Here is a 23,974-nt window from a genome sequence, read left to right on the forward strand (position 1 = left end):
TCCTCAATATTCGTGCTATTCACCATGTAATGGCTGTAGACACAGCACAATTTAAATTTAATCTCTGTTGTAAGTATTTTCTCCACCACTTTCTAAAGCCTGATCAACAATATACTCCATCAAGCCCTTGTTTGTAGACCTTTTCCATTTTTCATGGTGTAAATTCTCCCACCAATTTTAACATGGCCAATTGAAAACTACCAACATGCTGTCACTAAATCCAGCTGGAAGGTGCACAGTAGAGCATCCACCAGTGACACAGAAACAACAGGTGTTAGGAAGCTGAAGAGCACAAGAGCGAATGTGACAAAATAATGAGTAATTTTTGAGCATTCATTACCTTGTTTTTAATATAATTTATTGAATGATAAGGTTGTATAATTTAATTTTAAAGTGTTAACGAGACAGGAGTATTTTTCTTCTCTCTGGGTCAATCATGTTTCTTGGTTCTACGGCGAACATTACGTTCGCGACTACAGTATTGTCAATGCCAGTCATTAGTTTTCTAGTTTTTAGAGTCAACCTATCAACAAAACAAGTAAGAGACTTTCAGTTTGCTAATAAAACTATTTTAAACCATGATGATGTGAAAACAATAACATAATAAGCAAAAGTAGGGGGAGGACAGAGGCAGAGTAACTACACCAGTATCCTTATCTTTCATAACAGCAAATACTATCTTACTTCGACATAGCGCTGAGTGAATATGCTATTTAAAGTCATGAAGGCAATTACTAGAAGGAAATATAAAGATATAATGAACAAAGTTGGAAAGACAACATTTAGAAGACTAAAATAAAATAAAATTACAAATCAAAAAGGAGTTTGAGAGAGGAAGAAAATAGTGAAAGCAATAATTTCCTTGTCTAAAGGTCTCAAGGTCTTGTCTCAAATTAATCCTAAAGGAGAAGCAGTAGTTGAAGTTATGATGGTAAACACCAGAAGATCTAAAAGCAATCACTCTTCGTGATTATTTGGCCAAAGAGGAAATGACCATGGCCAAAACGGAAGCTACTTTTTATGCTGTTATGCACTGAATTTTGCTTCCATGTGTAAGTAAAAAATTTTAAGTGAAAAAACTAACATAACTACTATCAAAAAGCAACTTCTGCTTTCTTCAGCCCAAATCCCATACACTTTGCAGTAATCTTTTTTACAGTATATTTTGCTTTCGACCACATGTGCAAACATCCCAAAAGGCCTAAATTCACGTTTAATCCCTGTTTCCATGTACCTTCCCTCTGCCAACCAGCGGAATTCTCCAGTTACATTGGGAATGGTCATATTTTGTGCTTGTCTATACCACAAACACAGTGTGCTAAACATAGCACTTGACATATGATACATTCTTATTATTTAATCTTCATTATCCCCAATTTATGTGTATGAAAAGGAAGGCTCAAGGTGGCTAGATGACATACTCAGAATCCTACAGTTTAGTGGCTTAACTTGGCAGGTCTTGTGCTCTGCAGTAAAGGATTAAGATACTTAAACCACTATTAGTTGGAGCTCCGTCCCCCCCCAGGAAATGTGGTGCTCCCCCAAGTAAGAAGTCGGTGCCTAAGGTTCCCACCTTAGAGAACCTCACATCTCACACCCCCTTCAAGGAGAGGGAGAAGTCTGCAGCTGCAGAGATGAGTTTCCTTCCCAGCAATGCAGGTGCATTATGGGCCGAAGGCATCTCCCTCTCGTTTGTCCCTTTAGGTCCCTCAAACTGCAGAAAGTCACTGCTGCACCCCCAAGCAGGGCTGTGGTAAGAAGGGGAAGACACTTTTACCTGTTAGCTTTAGACACTTATTCTATTTAATTCTCATTAAAACAAAATCCTTGTGAAATGGCTGTAATTGTCTTCATTTTCAGATGAGAAAACAGTCTCCATGCAATTAAGTAATGCTCCCAAGATCACTCTTTCCCTTCTGCTCACCCCTAGCATCTGCCCCTGCACCTGCCCCTCTGCAAGGTGTGGCTTGTCCCCCAGCTGTCCCTTCCTCTGTCAGGTCTCGTGGCTGCTGGAAATGGTGCTTTTGGGAAGGGAGGACGGCAGGATGCCATAGCCTCCTCTCTGACCACGTGGGCTCAGTGCCTCTGTTGGGAACCATGATGGCCGTGCTCCTACTGATGTTTGGAACTTACACTGATCTCTGGCACTGTCTTTTCTGGCAGGGTGTGACTGGGGGCCACGCCTGAATGGAAGCCTGCAGGAACCACGGCCAGCTGGCAAGGGGGCTACTGAACCGTGGAGCCAGCCCCACCTGCAGTGACCCCCTGCTTCCCCTGTAAATGAAAGCCACTGTCTGGAGGGGGATGTGCAAAAGCAAAGAGGTCCCCAGGACGACCTTGAAGGAGCCTGCACCTGTGCATGGCCTGGGGGCAGGAGAAAGGTGCTTCCTTTTCTTTACAGCACTTCATTGCAGCTTGGCAGGAGTTGGGAGGGAGTCTCCTCCACTAAGAGTCAGCTAACATTGACCAAGCTCACACATCCTAGAACAGGAGCTCGGCCACTTTACTCTTCCCCGCCGCCACCACACCTCTCTCAGCTGTTCTGGGGAGGCCTACTAAATCCACTTAGCTCTTTGAATCAACCAACCCCAGGCTCTCAGGCCTTTGGTTCCCTCTGCCCTCCTCCAGAGTCAAGCATCTCATTCAACATACCCTCATTCCTTTTTGTCTCCTTCAGCTTAAGGAGAGGACTTGCTTAGCTGTCTCTCAGTGACCACTGCAAGGAGACCTTTTTTGGAGAATCTGGTCAGGTTGTAGGTGCATGGAGGCGACAACCTTTCCCATGCTCCTCCTCCCCCAGGCCCCCAGGTGGTTGTAGCTGGAACACCTCGGTCCGTCCAATGTGAGCCCAGCGGGCATCCTTCCCACCAGTGATTGTTCTGACTGGGGGGGGCTGACCCACAGTGACCCTATCACGGTCAGTTCTCAGGTCCCGTCTAGGCCACATGTAGTTGGTTCAGGTGTTCCCTGATCCAAATGGAGGCATAAGAATAGAGAGCATCTTTCTCGAGGAGGCTAGACCTCATGTGAGAGAGCACTCACATGAGCCAGGCTGGCCATGTTCTGCCATGAGTGCTGTCATCAGCGGGGAGCCGGAAGCCTCCGACACATGGAATGGTGCAGACAGCAGGACACAGGGACAAGAGGAACAGCCTCCTGTGGGTGTGCTTACTTGCTGCTTGTCCAGAGAGTCAGGCCTCTGAGGGTGCATATCAGCTGGCATTTTTTTCTACTTCATCTTCCTGGTTACAACCTGTAGGGCTGGACACAGCGCCATCTAGCACTTTCCATGCCCGGTCTGAGCTTGCCTGCATGTTCCAGGTTGGCCTCCAACACGACTCCCTCAGGATGTCTTCCTGCCCATCTGTTTCCTGTGCTTTTCCAGAGCCATCTCTCATCTCCATCCTTTCTGTGGTGGAGGAAGGTGTTGCCAGCTGTCTTCAGGTGCTTGATGCTGTTGGGGTTTCCTTTCTTCCATTTATCTTCCATTTATTCTTCTCTGGCCCTCCCTATGGGGGAATTCTCTGTACCTATTAAGTGCTGAGTGTGACCTTTAGAAATGGAAAAGCAGCCTCCCCTGGATTGGGCAGAATTTTAGAAGGGCGACCATCCGAAGGCCTTGCCCCTTCTCCCCTGTGGCCTTGCCATGGCAAACTTCTGCTGCCATTTTTGTCTGAGACTCTGTTGGGGCTTCCCATGGTTGTTCTGGGCACCGCACATGCAGTATGCTCCTCTCGTCCTGCCCATTCTTCCCTGCCTTCCTCCTCACCCCCACTAGGCAGCTGCTGCAGTTGTGGCCGACCTGGTGTGGTAACAAATCCAATCGTTCCATGGCAAAGCCCCATGCACTCGTGGTTTCATTTGGTTTCCCCAGGCCTGTACGCAGCCTCTGGTGTTCCATGCCCCACTGCTCAGCTCTGTCGGCTCCTGCTGGAACCACCCTCGCCCCTGGCTCTCCACACTGGCCCATCCTCAGGCTCTCACCCATGGTCTGGCTCCCTGGCTGGGAGCCTGGCATCTTTTTGGGACTGACCTACTTTGTGGCCACTTCTACACTTCTCTAGAACTATGCCCCTACTATTACCTGTCAGGTGCTCTGTAAATTCTCTTTATTTTTTTCTTTAGCATTTGTTTTGACATGTAAACAATGGGTTCATTTGGCTTTTACTGAGTTGTGAGAGATGATCTCATTTTATTTTTTCATATATTTATGTGTATATATGTACATATATTTGTACATATCCGATTATCTTAACATCACTTATTAATAGTCCATCTTTTCCCACTGATTTGAGATGTCACCTTTGAGTATACTAAATTTGCATGTGTAATTGAGGCTATTTCTGGATATTCTATCTGTTCCATTGTTCTGTTTATCCATGTGGACACTGTTTCCATGACGGATGATTTAGAATATATTTTAATTTCTGGTAAACCTAGCCTCCCGTTTTTGCTCTCTTTCTCTCAATTTCTTTTAAAAAAATGTTTTATTATGGAAGAAATGTGAAGATGTATATAAAGTAAACATAATAATATAATGAACCCATGTACCCATGGTTGAACTTCAACCTTGATTAACATTTTGCCATTTTTGTTACATTTATACCTCCACCCATTCCCCACTTAATTATTTTATAGCTTTTTAATATAAAATTTTATGTATATTGAAATGCACAAATCTTAACTGCATTATTAAAAAAATTGTTCCACCCGTGTAAGCCATACCTCTATCAAAACCTAAAATATTTTCATTACTTCAGAAAGTTCCTTTGTGACCTTTTCTAGTTAATAACTCTTTCCTAGAGGTAACCACTGTTCTGAATTTTTTCCACTATGGATTAATTTTGTCTGCTCAAGAATTTCATACAAATGGAATCAAAGAATTCACCCTGTGTGTGCAGCTTCAGTCAATAATGTTTGTGAGATTCATTCACATTGAAGGATGTATCAATAGTTGGATATTTTTATTGCTGAGTAGAATTCCATTGTATAATTATGCCATGATTTCTTTATTGATTATCCAGGTGATTGACATTTGGGTTGTTTCTGAATTTTAGCTATCATGAATAAAGCTGTTATAAATATTCATGCATAATCTTTGTGTTGTCATGTGTTTTCATTTATCTTGGGTAAATACGTGGGCATGGAATTGCTGGGACACGTGGTTAGTGTATGTTTAATTTTATAAGAAATGGCTAAACTGTTTTCAAAAGTAGTTCTATCATTACACATTCCTACCAGCAATGTACAACCATTCCAGTGGCTATTTTACAACCATTCCATCTTCACTATTCCCTGTTGATAATCTTTTAAATTTTAGCCATTGTAGTGGATGTGCTGAGGTATCTCAAAATGGTTTTACTTTGCACTTACCTGATAATTAACAATATCAAGCACATTTTCATGTACTTTTTGACCATTTGTGTGTGTTTGTTATATGTTATATGTGTATATATTTGTGTGTGTATGTATATACACACACAAACAGAAGGTGCCAAAAACATGTATACACACTTTAAGAAAGGAAAAAACTGTATTAAAATTGTAATACTCAATATATACCGATAACAAAAGATGATACAAGTCACGTTTGACTTCTGCAATTACAAGAGGTGCTCAAAGTGGTTACAATCAGCATCCAGACACTTCTGATGACGGTAAACTACTGCTTGAGCAACGTTGACCAAGGAGTCCACTTGTATACATTTTTTTGGCACCCCTGGTATACTCACATATATACAATAGGCCAAAAAGTACATGTAAATGTGCTCAATATTATATATATCTATATGTCTATGTCTATATCTATATACAGATATATAGATTTATCTATCTATCTATCTAGATAGATATCTATATAGATATCTATCTAGGTAGATAGATAGATAAATCTTTTGTCCATTTTTTATCCGGTTGTTTATCTTTTAATTATTGATTTGTTGGAGCTCTTTATATGTTCTGGATACTTCCCTTACTCGTATGCTGTGTGAATTTTTTATCTCAATCTCTGACTTGCCTTTTCATTTCCTAACAGTGTCTTTTAGGAAGATTAGAAGAAAATTTTAATTTTGATTAAGTTTAATTTATCAGTCTTTTCTTTTATGGTTATTGTTTTCTGTGTCCTGTCCAAGAAACCTTTTCTTACTCTTGGGTTGCCTAGATATTCTCCTATGTTTTCTCCAAGAAACATATTTCATTTTGGTCTGAGAAACACCTTGACTTATTTTTTTTATATGGTGTGAGGTAGGGTTTAGGACTGATTTATTTTCATCATGGATATCCATTTTCTTGGAAAGGCTTTTGTTTTCCATTAATCTTTTTACAAAACATCCCCTCAGCTTCCTTATTACCAGAAGCAGTCCTCAACCAAGGTTACTCCTTATTGATATCCTCACTCGGGGTCCGTGAGGTCTCCACCAAAGTTGAGACTCTAGGGAGAACTGAATTTCTGTCAATGCTACATCAGTGATGTGAGGGCATAATGGCAGTCAGAGTTAAACTGAAGTTTCTGCTGTCTATTCCTACCTCTCCAAAATAAAACTGTTTGGCGTGACAGGTGTGTGGCTGTGCATGGTGGTTGAGATCTGTATGGTGTGTGTGATGTCCATGAATTACCCAAAGACAGACTGCATGTTACCACCGCAGGCAGCTTGCATAGTGTCGGTCATATTATGGTGTGGAGAGTGGAATAAATGGGAGTGTAAATCATAAGATGCCTTGTCCAATCCATATTGATGCCAGTATCTTCTTATTCACCAAAGATAAAGGAGCTTAGCCTAAAGACTTGTTCTCAAGTTGACAGCTCCTTGAGGAAGACATTTTGATTATTTGTGCTTGCAGAACCCAGCGCAGGACTCGGTTCTGGCAAATCATTACGCTGATTGAAGTGGGTTGAATAAAGTACATTTAACTGAATAGTAGCTTATGATTCTTCTTTATCTTCTCAATGGGCTCCTTTTGAGTTTTATGTCAATAATACCAGTGTAGAATGGTAGACTCTACATTTTCGCTATTTTTTGAAAATTAGGAAAGTATTTGCCTATTTGTAGTGTTCCAATCCCTTCTTCCTTCTCCAAGTCTCCTTATGTCACCATTAGTATTTATCATGGTTCCTGCAGGCCCAGGTGTCCTGGAGTTACTTTCTAGTTGCACCAGTACTCACGTCTTCCATCTCTGAGGAAGTACAATCTGCTTGTTGGATTTATTGTCTTTTCCTGGAGTTTATCATGATCCTCAGAGGGGATGTGGGAATACAAGTAACTCCAAAGAAGTTGCTTTCTCTACAGATTTTTTAAAAGACCACATTCTTTTGTTATGTAAACAGTCTTCCTTCTCCTTGATCCTAATTGTTATAAAAAATACATTGTGATAATGAAATGGGAAAGTATTTATGATGAATTCGGTGGAAAAAAGAAACCCAACAGGGTATGAAGCAAAATTTATGGCATGATTCTAAATTTGTTAAAAAAAAAAAAAAGACCAAAAATATATTTTGGTAAACATGGAAAAAAAGAATGAAATGATATTCTCATTTCTTGATTTCAATAGAAATCAATGTCTATTGATTATTAATGAGTTTTATTTTATTCCTTATACATTTTTGCATCATGTACAAAATTAACATGATCTATTTTAAATGTCAGGAAAATATTAACTTTTTTGATTATTGTCTTGTGTATAGGTCGTAAGCTCTCTGAAGAGAGTTTGGCAGAGACTAACAGCCTACCACAGTGCATTCTCTCCTAATCACAGGATTAAGGCTGGCACATGGCTGCATTGCACTTCCCATCGTTCCTCGCCGTTAGATACGGCCATCCAATTACAACGGAATGTGAACCAAAAGCCCACTTATAGGCTGGGCTTTTACGAGTGGAGGTTTGCCTTGTCCACTTTCTTTCCCCTTTTGCTGACTGGATGCAGATGACAACAAGACTCTAAGGGACAAAGAAGCTTGTGCCTTCTAAATCACGATGTGAGAGAGAACCCCCTACCCCCTTTAACACTTGTTGTGGAAATAGCCCAAACAGAGGATTTGCCTTATTCAGCTCCGTTTCTCCAGGGTGGGGCTGGGGTCTGGCACAGAACTGATGCTCAGTTTGGGTTTGTTGATCAGAACTGAACTTTGACTTTCCTGACATCGTTGTCACAAAGCTATAAACAAAATATATGTCATCAATTTATAGCAATTTTATTATTACTTAGAGTTAATAAAATATTATTCCATGTAAAAATGTGAGAATCTTGCAACAGTATGCTTCCATTTATTCCCTCATCTTTGGTGCAATTACAGTCATATATATGAGGCCTGACAATTAAGTTCATGAACTCCTCCTAGAAAAAGCGCTATACACCTCATTGCTGAATATCACTACGGTCACCTTTGAAGTGCTGCCCTTGGGAAGCTCTGCACCGACACCAATGCCAGCACCTAGTCCACCCTTCAAAACGATTTTGGAACTCTTTTTCTGGAATGGCCATCAGAGCTGTCATTGTATTACCCTCGATGTCCTGAATGTTATCAAAATGACTTCCTTTCAATATTTCCTTTATCTCCAGGTAAAGAAAGAAGTCATTGGTGGCCAGATCAGGTGAGTAGGGAGGGTGTTCCAATACAGTTATTTGTTTACTGGCTAAAAACTTCCTCACAGACAGTGCCGTGTGAGCTGGTGCATTGTCGTGATGCAAGAGCTCCTTTGGGACCATTTTTGCACACACCTTACTCATGCCAACATTTTCTGTTAAGATTTTCTTGTTTCTCTATCAATGTTTACTTGGTCTGCTATGCTAGTCACAGTTAGCCAATGATTTTGACGCACAATTCAACAAGTTTTTGCAATGTTTTCGTCTGTTCTGCTCGTTACTGACCGCAGTGACCTCTCTTCATCAGTGATGTGTTCTCTCCCCTCAGAAAAACGTATAACCCATTTGTGCACTGCCGTTTTCTTCATGGCATTATCCCCATCAACTTGGACTAACATGTCCCTGATTTCATTACTAAGGTCATGAAACCTCACCGAGCTGTTTGTACCGTGCTGCCAATGTAAGCACCAGGTGGCAAGTTCACGAACTTGATTGGCAGAACTATTTCATGTACATATGGTATAAACTCCAAAGTACAATGTTATAATTTTTGCTTTATATAGTCATAGTCTTTTTAAAGAAATTAAGACAGAAAAAGTACATAGTTTGTATACATTTACTTACATATTTGCCATTAATAGTGATCTTGTTTCCTTTCTGTAGGTCCAAGTTTTCATCTGATGTCTTTTCCCTTCAACCACAAACTCTTTTGAATATCCTGTAGTACAAGTCTTCTGGAGATGAATGATTTCAGCTGTCATTATCTGAAAATGACTTTATTTAATCCTCAGTTTTTCAAAGATATCATTGGCTAAAGCATTATAAGTTAACAAATTTTTTCTTTTTTTCTTTTAGCATGTTAGACAAAACTTTCCATTGTCTTATGACTTCCATTGTTTCTGGTAAAACATCTGCTGAAAATTGTGTTTTGTTCCCCTATATATAATATTTACTTTCTCTGGCTGTTTTTAAGACAATCTTTTCATTTTTGATTTTCATGAATTTGACTATGATGTGCCTAATTGTGGTTTTCTTTCTATTTTGTTCTTCTTGGGATTTACTGAACTTTTTGTGCAATTTGCTGTTTTTCAACAAACTTTAGAAATGTCAACATTATTTCTTCAAATAGCTTTTCTGCCCTCTTCTCGCTCCTCTTTCTCTCTGTGACACAAGACACACACATATTATGTCATTTGATATTTGTCCCAAATGCAACTGAGCACATGTTTACTGTTATTCAATCTTTTTTTCTTTCTCGCTGTCCTTCAGATTGAGTAATTTCTATTGATTGGTTGATTGGTCTTCAAGTTTATTAAATTGAACTTTAAAAAAATTTTTTAATCAACAATGTGCTTTTGGCCCACCAGGAAAATTTTCATTTCAGACATACTTTTCAGTTCTAGAATTTATATTCAAATCTTCTTATATTTTCCACTTACTTGATGAAATTTCTCACCTTACAATTATTATGGATATCTTTTCTTTTAAGTTTTTTAAAATATTTTTAATAGCTGCTTTAAAGTCCTTGTGTGGTAATTCCAGTATCTGGGTCATCTTGGGGTCTGTTTCTATTGATAGTTATTTTTCTTCTTATGGGTCACATTTTTCTGTTTCTTCATATTTCTACTAATTTTAGTTGTAAGCTGGACAGTGTGCATGTTATATGAAGGGAAGCTGCATTATGTTTTCTTCCTTTAAAGGATGATGAGTTTTGTTTTCTGGTTGGCAGTTAAATATCCTTTTGGTTCTGCCCGGTTTGCTTTTATTCTTTGTTAGGGTTATTCTGTTTCAATTTGAATCTTGTTCCTAGTTTATCGCTCTTGTTCTAGGGTATGGTCTTCCTGGAGTATAAAAATGAAATCCCAAGATGCTTAGTGAAGTCTCTCCAGTGTGGATGAGGTGGAACTCCAACATTCCTAACACCGTTATCTCAATGATTATCCCAATCTCTGTTATCTCCATTCAGTTCTCAGCCTTGGAGCTGGTGATCGCTGCTAGGTCTCTTGGAGTCTCACCCCATGCAAGTATAGGCAACCCTTGGCTAAAGACACACATGATGAATTCTCACACAACACACCTTCTCAGGACACTGTCCTGAAAAATTCAGCCCCTTCAGAAGCCTGGAACTATCTGACTTATGCCTTGTAGTTCTGGGAAGTTACTGCCCTTGGAGTTCCACCTTCTTGCACCTTGGCAGAAAAGCACCCCTAGGAGGACAGTCAGGACAATTGTGGGACTTACCTTGTATGTTTTTCTTATCTCAAGGACCATAGTCTTACACTGCCTGAAAAAGGTTGTCTCACATATTTGTTCCATTTTAGAATTGCTTTCTGTAGGAGGGTATGGCCTGTCATAACTGGAAGCAGAAGTATAATTGTTATTTTTAGACACTTTAAAAAAAAATCACAGAATCTCACATTTCCTCTCAACAAAAATACATGTTTGTATGAGCAGTTCTTAGTTGCCCTGGCTGCTTCAGTGTCTTTGTGTGGGTAACTCTCTCAATAATAATCTCACATTTTTATAGCCCTTTTTATTGTGTAAAAATCTTCTTGTAGATATTGCTTGATTTGTTTCTTATAGCTTCGCATTAGTCCCATGCCACAAATAAGAAACAGACTTAAAGATGTTCAGTTGTCTTAATGCAGTAGTGAGAATTTCAACCCAAGATCACAGTCTCTACTGACCTATCATCTTTAGTCAACAAAGGCAGGTCTCTCCCTAGGGAAGTCTTGTACTGACTGCCGTTCCCCCCATAAGTGTACACACTATAGTGCAGTGGATCTCGGAGATAGTGTAAGCACGGTTTAGAGTTTGTTATTTAAAAAAATATTGGAGCCCCTTCTGGCCTGACGAGGCGGCCCTCGTGCCGCAGCACACACCTGCTGCACGCATGCCTCAGGGTGCTCTGCAGTGCCCTGCTGTGCTGTGCACCCTGCCACCTCCCATTCTCACTTCCTTTCCACCCATGGACAGTGGAGTGAGAAATGAAAAGTTGAGCAGAAATGTTGACCCCATGCACGTGGGGTCAGCATGGACATGTGGTCCAGGTCTTCAGCTGAATAGGTAAGGTCTTCTACTTTCACTGCTGTTCACCGGAAGTTTGCATTGGTGAGAGCTGAGGTTTCGTTACGAATGTTGTTTTCATCTTTGAATCAATCTCAGAGGCTTTTTGCCTCCCATAACAGGTGATGTTGCCTTTCACTACTAGTTACTCATAAATGGTCAGCTGGTTGTGAGCTAGAAACAGGTAAGGAGCTAGCTTTAAGGATCAGGTTATCATGGCAACAATTCCTCTTGCTCCTGTGGCACAGGGAGGTATTGTGTTTGAACGGACAGGTTGGCTGGCTTTTCATAGATGAGACGGATAGATGGTATGAAAAGATTCAGCCTAATAAACCCAAAGGAAAAAGAATTTTGATACTGAGTTTCAGAGAACTTCCTCCTATTATTTAAACTTTTCTTTCATCATTGCTTCAATGTTACCCATGATTGGCCATCTGATCCTGGAGAACTCCCTTCATTGGTGGTATAAGTTAGGCCTGAGGATGGAAGAGAAAGGGATTCAAGTGAAAAGGTCTCTCTGGGTTGACACGGAAGTGGTCGATGAGTCCATGCAATGTCCACAGACATACTGCTAATTAAATTAGACATACTTCTAATTAAATTCAACTAAACACCATTATTCTCCGCATTTTACTGGAGGCTCAGAAAAGTTAGGTGGGTCTGAGAGAACGAGAAGTCCGGCCTGACGGCACAGAGCTGAAGTCTGTGTCCATTATTCACAAACTTTTCCTCTTTGTCCTTAGCCCTCCCCAGCCCTGACTTACCGCTGAGCTACTGCCCCGAGGGGCCTTTCTGCAGGCCTGAGTCACCCACCAGAACTCAGGCAGCTCTGTCAGTGTGTGGGGAGTGGGCAGAATCAGGCATCTGCGGACTCTCCACTTCTGCTTTCTCCAGGAAATGAGCAAAGGCCCAGCGTAAGTGATTCATAGTGAAACACCGCTCAAGGCTGGCGATGCTGGCCCACGTCCTCTTCCCTCAGGCCTGAAGGGCTGCGGCTGGGTATGGGGTCGCCCACGACATCTGACGTCTGCGGACCCTGACCAACACACCTCTGGGTAAGTTACCTTGTTCTTGGACACACCAGGCCAGCCCAGAGGTGAGCATGGGGTCCTGTTTGTCAGGGCGGGGCCTACTGGCCGCCTCCCGGGAAGCTAAGCATGGGAGCACATGTGACTTCCAGTGCCTGCTCTGGGAATGTGGGAGAGGAGGTAAGCTGATGAGAAGGAAGTGTGTGCAGGGTGGGTGGCACATGTGGTCAGGGCCACTCTGATGTCACTGTGGGTGTTGCTGAGCCAGGCCCGGCCCCAGCACCTCTGCTCATTCTCCGGCTTCAGGTCAAGCCCTTTCTCGTGGTTCAGCTAAGGAAGGTGACCTAGCACACCTAGGGAGGCTGAACGGGGCCTGTCTGTGCCAAGTGTCCAGGGATGGACAGGTGGGGCTGACCGTGAGACCCCCCGGCCCGGCCCCAGTACAGGCCTCTGACGGGTGGCGAGCAGTGGGGGCCACTTCAGACTGGTCACCAGGAGAGCTGGCTCTGTCGTGGCCCTGTGGTCACTCCTGGGGGTCTGGTAAGTAGGGGCCTCTTTGGGTCTCCCCTTCCTCATCTGAATTACCACATTAAACCTCAGAAACGCCAGTGTTTTCTTAATAAGCAGGACTACCTAGTTCACTGAGAATTCACTCTCCTCCTCTCCCTTGAAATCCCACCGTAGAGAATGCTGCACCAATCCTTTTTACCAACCTCTCTGAAGCAATAAGGAGTTAATCTGGTAACTAAGGGTTTCATGTATTGCCCTTTCCATGGAACATTTCAATTTTAATATGATTTTCTGCACAGTCATCCATTTAATTGTTCAACAAATATTTACTGAAAGCCACTTCCTGCCAGGCACTGTTAAAGGAATAGGGTCAGTGGCCAGGAGTCAGTAGTGCTCGGTGCCGTGGTCTGAAGTGGGGTGGTGAGTGGGGGACAGGAGGCTGGGACGTTACGCGCCTTCTGGGGGCAGACCTGATGGTAGGGAGGGCCTGAGCCCTGTGGGTTTCTGAGAAGCAATGTTGGCAGGGGAATGGAGGTCAAGGTGCAGTCATGGGGGCAGGTGGAGGCCAGCGTAGCAGAGAGGAGTGCGGGGGGTGCAGGTGACTGCCAGGGAGGGATTGGCTGGGGTCAGGTCAGGGAGGGCCTCCTGTCCAGTGTGAGGACTTGGGGTGTACTCCCCCTGACTTGGGGAGCTTTTAAATGTTGACTAGGTAGAACAGAACTTTTAGAAAACATGTGTAGGGTGTACGGAATAAACATGCCACTGGCCCTGTGTGCTGCCACCTTGCTGTTTTCAGAGAGCATCAGCATCTTTGAAGGCCTCCGAGTACTGTCCTTCTCCCTCTCTCGTCAGAAAAAAACTATTGTCCCGAATTTGGGGCTGCTGTTCCCTTGTTTTCGTTTTATAATTTTGCGTCGTATATTTAAATTGCTAAATATGCGTTATTTAGTTTTGCATGTTTTTGAACTTTGTAAATAGGAATTAAATATTCTTTTAAGGTTTGCTTAATTTACTCAAAATTGTGTTTCTGAAATTCCTTCGTATTGTTGCATGTGCCTCTAATTTATTCGTGTTTATTACTGTATATACAGAAATATATTTCAATATACTTCCCCAAGTTACAGCTGGTGGGCATGTGGGATATATCTAGGGTTTTGTTTTGCCTGTTATAAGCTGCTAGGTGCTCCAGCACCTAGGACACGCTCCAGAATTCCTAAGGGAATATGCTCTAGGCTTGGAATTCGTAGGTCACACATATATACATCTTCAGCCTCACTTGCTAATCCAGTGTGGGTATCACTTTCCCCACCCATCAGCAAACGATTGCATTGCTCCACATCTTCTCCAACATTTGATGTTGTCAGAGTTTTAATTTTTGTCAATCCAGTGAAAACACAAAACAATCAAACTATGTTTTTAAGTGTGCATTTCCTCGATTACTAAAGTTGGGCATTCTTTTACATGTTTATTGGTCATCTGTATTCCTTTTTCTGTTCAAATCTTGCCCATTTCTCTATGGGGTCATCTGTCTTTTATCCTATTTATTTGCCATTATTCAATACATATCCAGATATTAATTCTTTGTCATTAATGTACGTTGTAAATATTTTCTCTTGTTTGTGTCTTATCTCCTTTTTTTATTTTTTTGGTGATTTCTATTAATGACCAAGTTTCTCTTAATTCTAAATGAGCTTAATTTATCCATATGTTCCTTTATGATATACACTTGTTATGTGTCATCTAAGGGATTCTTCACTGTAAAGTGATAAAATTATTCTCTTACATGATTTAAAAAATGTAAAAATAATTTTGAATTTTACATTTGTCTCTAGTCTCACCTGGAAATGATTTTTCTGTATGGTGTGAGATGGGGGAACATTCTGTTTTATTTTGTTTTTCCCATGTGGATAACCAAGAGTCTTAGCTCCATTTGTTTAAAAGGCTATTTTTTACTCACTGATCTACAGCAGTTCAGTTATAAATCAAGTTGTCATGTATATGGGGTCTGCTTTTTTATTCTGTCAATTCATTTATTCCTTTACCAATACTACATAATATTATTAACTGTAGGCTTATAATAAATTTTGATATCTGGAAAGCATCCCTTCTTTTCTTTCCTTCTTCTTCCATTATGTCTTGATATTCTTTACTTTCTTCCTTCATATGAATTTTGGAATCAGCTTTTCAGATTCAAATAAAAAGCTGCTTTGATTAAAAATATACTTTGGAGGGAGGTGATATCTTTATGAAAATAACTCCTCCAATTCATGTACATGGTTTGTCTCCTCATTTATTTAGGTCTGCTTTAAAGCATTTAAATAAAATTGTATAAGTTTCTTCATAAAAGTAGTGCATATTTTGTCTAGATTTATTCCTAAGTAGCTTATATTTTTATATCATTTCAATTGTCCTTAAAAATATATACTTTTTAGTCTAGCTGATGTATGCTTGCATTTAAAAAGAAGAATCATTTTAGCTCTTTTATGGGGAACAAAGGGAGAAGGAAGTATCAGTTAAGAGGCTGTTGTAATATCCAGGCTAGAGGGAAAGGTGGCTTGCCCCAAGGTCATAGCAGTAGAGGTAGTGAGAAGTGGTCAGAGTGGTGAGATGCTAGATACTTTCTGAGAATCAGATTTGATGATGTTTTAAGTGTAGGGCAGGGGAGAGAGAAGTTGAAGATGACATTAGAGAAACAGGAGCATGGAGTTATCATTTACTGAGCTGGATCAAAGGAGAAGGAGCACATGTGCAAGGTGGTCATTATTCCAGAATATACATTTGAACATATAAAGGTGGAGATGCATTTTAGACATTAAGTGGAGAAATAAAACTTTGGCTCCCTGTTCCCCCAAGGGACCTCCATGGTAGAAAGGCAAAGCAGCTTGGTTTCCTGGGGGAGAGGGGCGATATCTTATGATAGAGGGAAAGGGGGAAGATGGGCTCCCTCAGAGTTCCTTGCACACTATAGAGATGCTATCCATTTTATTTATAACTAAGACCTTACATTTGTTATCTCCCCCCAAGTGCTGCAAACCAGCAAAATGCACCTGCAAACCAGCAAAATGCATTTTGCTTCTGAAATGATGTCTCTAGGCAACATCCCCAAATCCGTGGCTGATGATCCCATTTGAAGCATCTGCACACCTGTTAAAAGCCTAAATCTCAAAGTCTAGACCTGGGCTACCCAATAGCCCAACCTGAAATGTGGCCAGTCTGAATTGACATGTGCTGTAATTGTAAAATGCACATCAGATTTCAAAGATATTACAAACAAGAAAAAGAAATGTAAAATATCTCATTAATACTTAAAAATACTGACTGCATATTGAAAAGATAATATTTTGGATACATTGGGTTAACAAAATACATTTTAAAATATATTTAATTAAATAGGTTTTATTAATTTAGCCTATTTATTTTTACTTTTTAAACGTGGCTACTGGAAAATTTAAAATTACACATGAGGCTTGAGTCTGTGGTTGACTTTATATTTCGGTTGGGCAGCACCCTTCAGAGGAAGATGTGTCTTGTTCCTTAGCCAGAGGCTTTTGGGGAGAACATGGTTCCAGAAGGATGGGACATTAGAGAAGTGAAAAGCCTCTCTCAAATAATTTCCAGGAGAAAGTGTGGAGGGCAAGGAGAATGGATTTAGTACCTACAATAAACCAGGCACTGCATAGGGCACTGCTATTTGCAATCACATTCAGTCCCCCCAATGAGATCAGTTTCATTACTCCCATTTTACAGGTGAGAAAATGGAGGCTCAGAGATGTAAGGTCTCTTTCCTCAGGTAATAAGTAATTGAGCTGGGATTTGAACCTAGTTCCACCTGGTGTTAAAGCCTATGTACTTTGCAATTGGCAACACTACCACATTTGAGACAAGTGTGAAAACTGCTCTTCTCTTTTGGCCTAATGACTGATTCTTCTTTTGAGAATTCACCTTTACAGATGATTCACAGGAAACTAAATGATTGTGTGGGTGTCCTTTCCCCTAGCATTGCCCATAATAGCAATGGAGACACTCTCACCATCCAGTTATTAGGAAGTGAGTGAGTCCATTATGGGAGACTGACCGAGAGGATGCTTCATGGTCATTAAAGCTGATAATGTAAGGAAAAGACCAACATAGAACATGTTTATGATATGATGATACATTAATGCAATTAAATGGTTTTCACATCAATTAGAAGTAAAATCTGCTTGGAGGTGAAAAGTGGTATGCATAAAAGGGGGAGGGACTCGATTTTTGTGTTTTCAATATAATAATAAAATTGCCCAAGCAGCACTCCAATATCAGCTTTTTAAAGGATATGCACAAAATATAAGACATACACTCAAAGATAAATAAAGCTATGTACACATGAAGAAATTGGGTTATGAAGTCAGTCAGCGCATATTGGCAGTTAATAATGTTGAAACATGTGTCATGCAGGGTGTCAGGCGGGATCTCTGGTCCACATAAGAGCGCAGGATATGGTGAGGCCAAAAAGGAACACCCACGGAGCCATAGGTAGGGGAGTCATACCACTATATTCTCGCTGGCGGCTGGGTTGGAGACACAGGAGGCAGGAGCCACACCATCCGCAACCTGCTGTCCACTTTTCTCTGCCAAGCAACCTCACTTGCTAGCTGCAATTCACCTCTCTGCAATCCGTAATCCACACTCTGCCACGCCACGCCACGCCACACCACACCAGGACGCCACACCACCATGCCACCAGTACACCACCACCTTGCTAGCTCAGCCACCATCTTCCTGCTAGCCCCCATTTGCTATATGTATGGCCATAGCAGTTATATTAGTGGCCAATGGCTCACTGGTTACAGCTGACGGCCAACTAGCTACAGCTGATGGCCATCCAATCACAGTTGATGGCCATTTACTACCTGAGCCAGCACCTTTCCACATGAGGCCGAGAGCCTGGAAACTGCACTCCTGGCTCTGTCCCTACAACATGTCACAGTGAGTTCACAGGGCTTTCCCCTGGGTCTCAGAGTGTGGACCCAATCAATCAGAGAGGGCCCCACCTGCAGAAGGCAGAGGATTGGGGGATGCGTGTAATAAAGGCAGGGCTGAACAATCCTGCAGCAATTTGTCTCGTGTCTCTGCCTTGAGAGTGCGGGTCCTTTAGGAGCAGAAGGAGGGCAGTGACTAAGAAGGCGCTGCAGCTGGAGATGCGGAGGAGTGACCAACGGGATGCCTGCTCCTCCGCAGACGCTCCTGTACAAGCCCGGAGGCTCCCACCAGGGTGCAGTGCATCAAGCGCATGCGCAGCAGCTGCGCGGGTCCCGGCCAGTCTTTGAGGTGTGCAAAGGAGAATCAGGATGGGCAAATGCCCAGATATTCCAAAGCAAAAGGCCAAACGAACCAGGGGCACTACCCTGCAATCATAAAGAACACAGAGCCTTAGTTTATTTTAGTTTTTACTTTTATGCACCTGTCTCCAGGAAACATTTCGTTATGTCAGTGACATATTGACCATATCAGGGGTAACTGAAATGGGCCCATAGCTTCATCTCGGGACGGGGGAAGACAGGGGCAGTTACTCCTCAGAGTCACTGTACTGCTCCTTTTTAGGAAGGGATCTGTCCCCCCCACCCCCATCACCTGTTTAAAGAAATCCTTCTTTCCAAGAAATCCTTCTTTCCTCACACAATTTAAAATGTTGAAATAGTCTCATTTTTGACTATTTAATGTGGTGATCCCCCCAATTCACTAAATAACTGTGGCATTTTATAACTGATCAAACTTACAATGGAGGAAATACAGGCATGAGAAAGATAAAGCATATTCATGAATAATGATAACACAAGGAAGAAAGTGATGAGTGTGCAGTTATAGGCAGTCGTTACTGGGAAAAAATGATCGAATCACGAATCACAAAATGCTCCCTTTTACTCTGCCTGACTCCGCAGCCCGTGTCCATGCAAGGTGACTTTCACTCCCGGGCTCCGCTCCTCTCCTGCCCGTGGGGTAAGCGCAATCCTGCACACCCCGGTGTAAGTACTACTAAGTGAGATCATGCGAGCGGCAGCATTAAACCTGCAAAGTGCTCTCACCTGCTGGTAGTGGCTGCTGTCTAATCACAGGATGGCCCAGTGGTGGCAGGAGCCTGGACGTTGCAGAGAGGAGGGTTATTTTTGGGTTGGGGCATCACAAAAGCCTGTGCCCAGCAGGCAGCCGGAGCTGTGTTTGGAAGCCAGCAGAATTTGGACACGTGGAGTTGAAGGAGGGACATCTCAGGGAGACGAGTCACCTGAGTAAAGGTAAAGCGAGCAGTTCATTTGACCAGACCCCACTGGGGCATGCAAGGGAGGGGGTACGGCCATGTCACCAGGGCCAGGAGCTCGGCACTATTCCTAGAGAATATGGGGAGCCATTGAAGGCGTTTGAGCAAGGGAGTGACATGATGGATTTGTGCTCCCACGTAGGACAATGTGGGGTGGGGTAGGAGGCACTGCAGGTGGAGGCAGAGAGCCCTGCCGTAGCAAGGCTGGGAGTGAGGGGAAGAAGCAGTGTGTGTGTGGTGGGGGGGCTGCCCTGGGCCTGCCCTAGGAAATCAGGAGAAGCCCCACAGAGGGCGGGCACCCTGAGAACCTGCCTCACTCACGTGTGTAGTATTCTGAGGTTCCTTGGCTCCTTTTGAGTCTCCTCAAGTACCATTTCCCCATCTCCTAGGCATCTAGAAGAACTGGGTCTGGGTTAAAAATATGCCTGACACATCAAGAAGTTTGCTAGTATGTAGGAGGCTCATTTTGGCTAAACAAACATCCAGATCTCGGAGGAGAAATTTGAAGGCTCTGAACATGAGGCTCATTTGAAAAGTAGACCTTCATTGGTGGACAGACCTTTAAGGAGCCTGATGTTATAGGTGGGAACTGAGCCACACAGAGGCAAAGCGACAGCCCCGGGGCTGACGCCCCGCCTGCCGGCTGCCAGCACTGTGTCCTTGCTCTGCACTTCAGTGAAACAGCATCACGAACAAAGTTGCATCTGAAAGTGTCTCTTTTTCTCATTAACCTAAAAGCAGAATTTTCTGGATCTAGTTCTGCCTGGCATAGTAGAGGACAGGCAGCCCAAGAAAACCGTTAACTCTATGAGTGATATAGGTGGTTTGTGCCCTCACTTTGCTGTGTTTTCTTCTTTGATCTGTGAGAATTAAGTCTTTAATTAATTTTTTAATTTTGTAATTAATAGCGTGAGAATTAAGAGATGTTTAATTCCTTACAAGCCAGGAATGCATAGTTCTAGGTACATTCAGAAGTTTAGTGATTGTTGTGTGTATTTTCAGACCAAATTATACTTGAAATTCAATAAGCGAACCTGGATAATGGTGTTAACTAAGTAATCCTGGAAATCTTTTTATCTCTCGGACCTTAACAAATGGCCTGAGAAGTATAAAGGATGCAGCAAAGTTCCCAGTGGTTTCACTCCTCCTGGGATTGGAGCGGGAGGAATGGAACACAGGCAGCTCAGCATCTGGAGACCGTTGGGACCCAGGCTCTGCCCAGGCTCTCCACCCTGCTCCCAGCCCACATCCCTCACAGTGGCCCAAAACCACGTACGGTGCAGTCTCACCCTCCCTGTGTGTCCCTCTGTGGGGAACACTTTAATCTGTCTGCAGGCTTATTTCTTCTCCCCTTAGGCTCCCTCTCCAAAGCCCCTCCTATCATCCCTACCCTCACCCCACCCCATGTCACCCTCAATGACCAGCTTCTTCCCTCTGTCCCTTTAGCACTGGATTCCTGCTCCAATGGGCGTTTTTCAGTCACTGCACTGTAGCATCCGTTTTCCTGCCTCCTTTCCCTGTAGGCTGTGTGTACCTGAGGCCAGGTCTGGGCTGTCTGGGCAGGCCCAGCACCTAGCAGGAGGCTGCTGTTCACTATCCATGTCATTCCCTGTTGACAGCCCCACAGTGACTGTCAGGACCACATGCATGGGACCAGGGCCATGTCCGCTACTGTCATTCATGGTCCTTTCACTACGGGTACCCTCTCTCTCTCCATCCCTGGTCCCAGTGCCCCCTCCTCTGCAAACTCCACGCGCATTCCCGAGCAGCCATGCTGTGTGAAGTCTCTGTCTCCTTGGCTTTGAGAGCACCTCCTCCTCATTCTTCACTGCCTATCATGGGAGCCGACTTTGCTGAGAAGCCCTCCCACACCTCCACTCCTCTCCAGGCTGGGACCTGAGCCTCCTCTGTGCCCACCACCAGGCACCTCCCTGCCCAACACCCGCCCCACTGTGTCTGCTTCCTTGTTGGTGCCCCTGCTCCTCTGAGTTTGAGCTTAAAATCCAGGATGTGGATCAGGGGCAATTCTGCTCCTTACATGTTTAAGAATTAAAAGGCCCACCACTGAGAAAGCCGAGGAGAGCTGCAGCTCTGGTGGCTTAGCCTGGAGGGTGAGGGATGAATACTGGGGGCCCTGCTGGTGTCAGCCCAGGGAGTGACTAGCCAGCTGGTACTCACCTTGGGCCTGGGTTAACAAACCCTTGGCCCAGTGGCACCCAGGGATCAGCCCTTCCCTGGGAGAGGGCCAGGCCACATGTCTTGTTCTGTGCCTGCTTGTTTGTGGTGTGAGCTGGAACCAGGAAGGAGGCCTGGCTCTAGACTCCCTATGGCTAGGGGTTAGCAAAAACTTGCCAAGTCCAGCCAGGGCTCCCTGCACTGCTGCTGGCCATAAGAGCTTCCAGCTCTTACCTGGGGTTTATTCTTACCACTGTTGTGTTAAGCCAAGCAGGAGTGGTGGAGGAGGTGGCTTTGGGGTCAGAGAAGTCCGGGTCTGACCTTGATTCTGATGCTGATTAGGAGTTCGATTTCAGATAAGTTACCTTTTCTCTCCGAATCTCAATTTCTGTGAGTTTTGCAAATGTTCCCATCTGTATAATGGGTATAATAATGCCTACTTTACAAGGTTTCTAAGATTAGAGAACATCAATGGCTCTGTTGGTAGATGCTCATCCAGTTATGCCCATTCTAACTTAAGCAGCATTTCCTTACGTTCCAGTGGAGACTGAGCCATGGACCAGCTCTCACATGGGAGAGGCTCCGATCACGGGGCCTTGCTACCTGTGCTGTCACCAGCCCACGTCGGTATCAATAGGAATAGCTCAGTTGCAGCTAAGCTACAAGGTTCTGCCCAGGGGAACTGTTCCCTGGACATTTTTGGCAATGTGGAAGTCAGTACACATAACGAGATACAAAACCAGGCCGCTTCTGCAGGATACTGTGAGTTCCTATATTCTGTAGCTGCTGCAAAAACCACAGAGGTGTATGCTGACCAGGAGGGCATGGACTGGAATCAGAAAAAGGAAGTGTTGAGAACCATAGAAGGTGTGGCTCCACCTGCTGGTTCCGGACAATTGGAATCCTCATCTTACTCTTCAGGGGAATTCCTGAACTTCTGGAAACAACCTGAGCCGTCTCTTCCTCTCTTGAGTCATTTGAGGCAGGATGTAGGGCCCTGGGCTTGGTTGTTCGCTGCTTATAGGCATTATTAGCCCTTGGCTGATGTAGGAGGTGGGGGCAGCACCAAGGCGATTTCTGGCCGAGCCCTGGTCCTTGCCCTGGAGCTGTGTATCGGAGCCTTCAGGGCGCTTCTGGCGCTGACCACTCCTCTGCTCTCCCAGCCCTTGTCTTCAGGGCTACTGTTTCCCCTGCCTGCCACTGCCACGCTGTCCCCACATGTGTTCTTATTCTTGCCCTGGAGCCTAGCTCTTGAGCATAGCACTCCTGCTCAAGGCTTGCAGCAATGCTAGATATAATCTAAATGACAAGACATTTTTGCTTCCCAAGGCCCTCTCCAAGGCATCGCTTTGGGTCGTGGTCCCCTGGTGGTGCTCAAGGGGTGGTCCCTGATGGTTCCCAAGGTATGGCTGCTGCTCGTCCCCAAGCCATGTTCCTTGTGGTCCCCAAGGAATGGCCCCTGGTGGTCCTCAAGGTGTGGTTGCTCCCAAGGCATGATTCCTGGTGAACCTCAAATGGTGGCTGTGTTCAAGCTATGGCTCCTGGTCGTCCCCAGGATGTGGCCCTGGTGGTCCTCAAGCTGTGGTCCCTGGACCAGCTGCCTTGGTACCACCTGGAAACTTGTTAGAGCTACAACCTCTTGGGCCTCATCTCAAACCTACTGAATCAGAACTACTGGGAACAGGGACCAGAAACCTGGGTTTTAATTGTCTCTTCAGGCAAGGCTGATACATGTCAAAGTTTCAGGGCTCCTGCCTTCAGGAACTGCTCCTAGAGGGCAGGTTGTGGGCTGAAGATCGTGACTGTTGGCCTCCCAGCACCACCCGAAGGCTGGCTGCTGAGCCGAGCAAGGCCTGTCAACGGGAGGTCCCAGAGTATATTGAACTCCTTCCTGTCAACTCTTTCCTCATGGAGCCATATGGAAACCTTGAGACTGTCATTCCCTTGATGTTAGTCTCCATGTTTTCTCGTTGTTCCTTTTCTTTGTACATTCCGTGGACTGTGCTCTCGGATCCTGTCCTATAGGAATTCCAGCACTCTTGCCCACTTTCTGTACATTCTTGGGGCCCATGTGGTCCGAGCCTCTCTATCTCCTATTTCCTCTGAGCTTGTCTCTGTCTCCTTTGTGTCTCCCCTTCTACACTATGTCTGTCCCCTCTGCCCAGAGTTCACCCAGGTGTGGACAGAGCCTCTGTAACTGAGTCCTCCTCATCCTTCCAACACACCTGTGTGTGGGGCAAACGTTGACCAAAGTCTTGGGCCAGAGGGGGATCCTTGTCCCAACTTTGAAAACACCAGGTGTGTTATGCTGGGGATGCTGCTG

General features: G+C 43.9%; 1 protein-coding gene across 3 annotated transcripts in view; it reads left to right on the forward strand.

Annotated features, from left to right (window-relative positions):
- The first annotated feature begins 12,566 nt into the window (after positions 1–12,566).
- The window catches only part of WDFY4 (WDFY family member 4), a 290,937-nt gene continuing 279,529 nt past the window's right edge, over positions 12,567–23,974 (forward strand). For 2 of the 3 annotated variants that reach the window (XM_033130918.1, XM_033130921.1), the window contains exon 1: positions 12,567–12,701. The gene's annotated coding sequence lies outside the window, so the exon portion shown is untranslated. Of the gene's footprint in view, positions 12,702–12,941; positions 13,215–23,974 lie in introns of those variants that run through there. The other variant, XM_033130920.1, reaches the window with a different exon arrangement.

This window comes from Rhinolophus ferrumequinum, chromosome 16 (assembly GCF_004115265.2).
Source record: "Rhinolophus ferrumequinum isolate MPI-CBG mRhiFer1 chromosome 16, mRhiFer1_v1.p, whole genome shotgun sequence".
Classification (NCBI taxonomy): Eukaryota; Metazoa; Chordata; class Mammalia; order Chiroptera; family Rhinolophidae; genus Rhinolophus; species Rhinolophus ferrumequinum.